The 4,984-nt window shown below is 41.4% G+C and overlaps 1 protein-coding gene and 1 long non-coding RNA gene across 4 annotated transcripts in view; one reads left to right on the top strand and one right to left on the bottom strand.

The window, feature by feature from the left end:
* UBE2H (ubiquitin conjugating enzyme E2 H) overlaps positions 1-4,984 on the bottom strand; it is a 119,228-nt gene that overhangs the window by 79,081 nt on the left and 35,163 nt on the right. The window lies entirely within an intron of this gene.
* The window catches only part of LOC119471877, a 10,038-nt gene that overhangs the window by 3,747 nt on the left and 1,307 nt on the right, over positions 1-4,984 (top strand). The gene's annotated exons all lie outside the window — the stretch shown is intronic.

The raw sequence follows: 4,984 nt of genomic DNA, 5'->3' as shown, positions 1-4,984 counted from the left end.
TGGAATATTTGCATATACATAAGGAGATATCCTGTGGATGGGACCCAAGTCTAAACATGAGATTTATCATTTATGTTTCAGATACACCTTATATACACATAGTCTGAAGGTAATTTTATACAATATTTTAAATAATTCCATACATGAAACAAAGTTTGTGTTAAGTACTTATGTGTGGAATTTTCCACTTGTGTTATGTAGGTGCTCAAAAAATTTTGGAATTTTGAATTTTAGATTTTCAGATGAGGGATGCTCAACCTGTTTCTGGCCCTTATAAAGCCTGCTCACTCATGCTTTAGTCAATGGCCCTTAGGCGAAGCCTATCCCTACTTCCTACCTCAGTTTCTCCATCTGAGAAATGAAGTGTACATCATGTTTAAGTTCAACAAGAACTTAAAGGCTCATGGTAGTATCGAAGCTAATCATTAAAAATTTTCCTCAAATATTTTGTTCAACACAACCAAGTGCATTTCCAACAAAAGTCAAGGCTTTAAGGAATATAAAAAAGTACAACATAGAATTTGACAATATAGTATTTAAATTACAAGGCAATTTATTGACTTACATGTGCCTACAAAATAAAAGGAATCCAAATTTTACTTTATATCCAATTCAGAGCATTAACACAACAGTCTACTCCAGAGCGCATTCACCTTTACCTGCTATAAAAGGTCTTGGTCTTTTGTAACAGAAGAGAAGGACCAGCAGCAGAGAAGTTACTGCTATCTCCACCACCACTGCCATCACTTCCTGAACACCCACCATGTCTAGATGCCATTCCAAGCATCTAAGGCCTGTTTGTTTCATTTGAGCCCCTCAATAACCCATGAGGACATCCATCCATTTTACAGATGAGGAAACTGAGCCTCAGAAAGGTTAAGAGCCTTTAAACAGGTGCAGTGGTATTCATCTGTAGTCCCAATTATTCCCGAGGCTGAGGCACAAGGATCGCGTGGACCCAGGAGTTGGAGGCTGCAGTGAGCTATGATTGCGCCACTGCACTCCAGCGTGAGCAAGAGCCAGACCCTGTCTCTCAAGGGGAAAAATGGTTAAAAGCCTTGCCTCAAGTCACCTAGTAGAGAGCGGGTGACAGAACCAAGTCTGACCTCAGAGGCTCTGTACTCAACCACAACCCATACTTTGTAGTTTGTTACTGACATGGAGGGAGTTAACACTTATTAAGGAACAAATGGAATCTGGACACTAGGAACACATATCTGCTTCTCTTCCCTGCTTGGAACTCAATGCAGATCTTGGAAGCCAGGTTTGGGTCAGCAGCTTAAGGAGGTAGCACGTATTGACTAAACCACTAGGCTCTGGCCAGACAGCCTCAGAACTACAACCAGGTATAGCATCGCTGCCAGCAGACAACGTATCAAGTTCCCAACAACCACCTCAAAAATCAACTTTTCTTTTCTTTTTTTTTTTTTGAGTCAGAGTATTGCTCTGTTGTCCAGGCTGGAGTGTAGAGGTGTGATTTCGGCTCAACACAACCTCCACCTCCCAGATTCAAGTGATTCTCCTGCCTCAGCCTCCCGAGGAGCTGGGACTACAGAAGTGCATCAGCATGCCTGGCTAATTTTTGTATTTTTAGTAGACTGGGAGGCCGAGGTGGGTGGGTCATTTGAGGTCAGGAGTTTGAGACCACCCTGGCCAACATGGCATGTTGGGATTACAGGCGTGAGCCACCATGTCCAACCAAAAATCAACTTTTTAAACAACTCCCCTCCAGAAACAGAGGACAGCTGACAAAAGAAATAAAAAGACCTTTGTAAATCAGATTACAGTAATGTACTCTAAGAGGTCATAAGATACACTCAGTGGCAAGAACATAAGCTTTCACTTTAAACCGGCCCAGGTATGAGTTCTGGTTCCAACACAAGGCTTATGATATTAAATTACTTATCTTCTCTGAGCCCACTCCCTTGATGAAATAAGACCACCCTCTTTGCCAGACAGTCCAGGGAATTATCAGTACCATAATAGAAAATTTAGTGGTTCAGAGTCAAAGCTCCCGAGTTAGACAGACTGAGCTTATCACTCAGCTCTACAACTTACTTGGCATGAGATTGGGGCCTAAGGTTTCATCTTTAAAACAGAAAAATGAAAATAGTACCTACCTCTTGGAGTTATTCTGAGGACTGAGGAAGATATTTAAAGTGCTAAAAAGCACAGTGCCCGGCCCAGGATGCACTAAATGTCAGCTGTTACTACTATGATTAATGTGTCTGGCACACAGTAAGCACTCCAAGAGGCTTTTCTTCTGTGGAAGCTATAGACCAAATGACAACTTCCAACTTCAAGATCTGATCTTTAGGGGAAACAAAGTCTTTCCCCACGGCTGTGAAATTAACTTTCATAGCTTTAAAGGAGTGGTAGAAGCACATTTCCTGAGACAGAAACCACGGGCTTCGCTCCCTTTTGTTAAACGGAAGGTTTCTTCATCTGCTGCTTCACACTTTAAAATAAATACTAAATACTACTACTGGTGCTTTCAGGCAGGCAACACCCTTAACCTCCAAACAGAACACTATTTTCCCCACATATGGTTTTCTGAGCACCAGGAAGAAACACTGAAACAGAAAGATATCTGTTTAGAAGCAGAACTTTAACTCTTTGTAAAACAGCCTGCCTGCACCTATGGCCAAAGCAAAAGCAAACAGGCTTAGCTAAGTGGCCCAGACTCTCCTAACCTTGCCTGTCTTTCAAGAGAACTCCTACCAATCTACAGCATGCAGCTATCTTTGCGCTCCCCTTGTATCACAAAATCCATAAAAATGTTGAGTTCCACAGATCCTTTCAATCATTAGTTCAGTATACAGAAACAGACCAAAGGTAATGCAAAGACAATCTAGAATTTCAAAACTCTTTGACCTCTACCAGCCTCATAAGTCCATCCAGCTAAATATGTACCTTTCATATCAAGTTCAATTATTAAAAAACCAGAAAAAAAATCTATAAAACCCTCTGAATCTCGGAAAGCTCTCTCAGATGCATTTTTAAATTTTCAAATGGCTCATATTCCTGCACTTGTTAATTTTTCTTCAAATGACTTCAGCTTTTTTATATAGGTAGATAATGATATTCATTCCAGGACTCTAAAATCCTAAACAAAAGTTTAACAGGCATTATAGCCAGCTTAAAAGAGAAATCCTCTTCCATTAAACAGATCTGATTCAAGAGGTATCCAAGAAAAAGAGGAAAACAGTTTCCAGATACGGCATCGGCTTTTATCCACCACAGAAATCAACAAACTCAGCTTCTCAAACCTTAACAAATTCGTTTTAAATTTCTAAGCCATTTGAAATATGTGTAAGTGGTTAATGATCTTGTATTTTCTTCCCACTTTTAAAAAGAAGCCATTTATCACACTCAAGTTCTAACAACAACAACAACAAAAAAGCCTTACCAAAAACTTAAATCCCTAACTACCACCATCCTCCCCAGCATTTTGCCACAGTCTAGTGCACATCCACAAGCCTTACTTTTCTTTGGAAAGCCAGGGGGAAGGAAAGCAGCCTATCTGTTTCAGATTTCATTTCTAGGGAAATGGAAATAGATGCAAGGCCTCAAGGTTACACAGTACACACAGAGAACATCCTGTTCACTTGCCTAAACACACTCTGAGCATGCTCACGGCTAATGGCCAAACCACCTGCTAAAGTTCCATTCGCTGGGTCTCACATGTTGCCTACAAATTTGAGATTATGCTGTTTCATTTTGTTTTAGAACAGTCACCTTGTATCCAGTTGATGCAGGCCACTTTTGCTGCCAAGGTGTTAACGCGTATTACATTTGCTAAAGACAGAAAGAAAATCACAGTCCCAGCTTCTACCCTGAGGACATATCCTCATGTCCCTACTCCTTCCCCACAAGCTAAACTATGTGTGCACATGTGTGAGTGTGTGTACCTGCTGGAGTCTGGGATACAAGGAGGTTGGTGGTAATGAGACCATGAGGCTGAGACAATCAACAAGCCAGGGTTTTCTGAGAAGAAACGGCACAGGCGGGGACGGGCAACACATGCTTCTGCCTAGTTCTTTTCATCTCAAGCATGGTTCAAGCAATAAAAGCTCTCCCTGGACTAAATCCTAAACTAATAAAAAGCCTTTATTTTAGAGATAGCAGAGAAGTATGTAATTGTTAAATAGTAGCTAGGAAACACAATTAAAACTCTGAACTGGGATGTGAAAAGGAGGGGTAAAAAAAAAAACAAAAAACCAACAACTTTGAACTGTAAGGTTTAAAAAAGTTAACCTACCTGCATAGGATTCTCCTAAATTAAAAATAGCATCTATGCAATGCTCAGTGTTACCCCTGCATTTCAATGAACATACCAACATACCTTTAAACATGCTCCTTAAAGCTAGCACAAGTGTGAGACTTCTCACCAAAAGCTAGTATCAAACATTCACACGCAAATAAGTGCTTACTATTCCATGCTATGGTTCATATTTATTCTTTTAAGGCACTGAGAATTTCAAAATATAACGACTCCCTATAATTTGCTCTTCAAAAACTGCTTCTATTACATTAGATACTGGCAGGCCTCAAACTTTCATGCCTTAAAGAAAGACAAATGCTCCTATTAAAAAAGGACTGGCTGGGCGCAGTGGCTCACGCCTGTAATTCCAGCACTTTGGGAGGCTGAGGCAGGCAGATCACAAGGTCTACATGGACCTGTAGTCCCAGCTACTCAGGAGGCTGAGGCACGAGAATCACTTGAACCCAGGAGGCAGAGGTTGCAATGAGCTGAGATCATGCCACTGCACTCCAACCTGGGCGACAGAGCAAGGCTGTCTCAAAAAACAACAACAGCAACAACAAAAAGGACTGGCAGGCCAAGTGTGGTGGCTCACGCCTGTAATCCCAGCACTTTGGGAGGCTGAGGCAGGTGGATCACCTGAGGTCAGCAGTTCGAGACCAGCCTGGCCAACACAGTAAAACCCTGTCTCTACTAAAAATACAAAACTTAGCTGGGCGT

This window comes from Cebus imitator, unplaced genomic scaffold (genome assembly GCF_001604975.1).
Source record: "Cebus imitator isolate Cc_AM_T3 unplaced genomic scaffold, Cebus_imitator-1.0 Scaffold77, whole genome shotgun sequence".
NCBI lineage: Eukaryota > Metazoa > Chordata > Mammalia > Primates > Cebidae > Cebus > Cebus imitator.
Note: the sequence above shows the minus strand (reverse complement) of the source record. Positions and strands in the feature narration are given on the sequence as shown.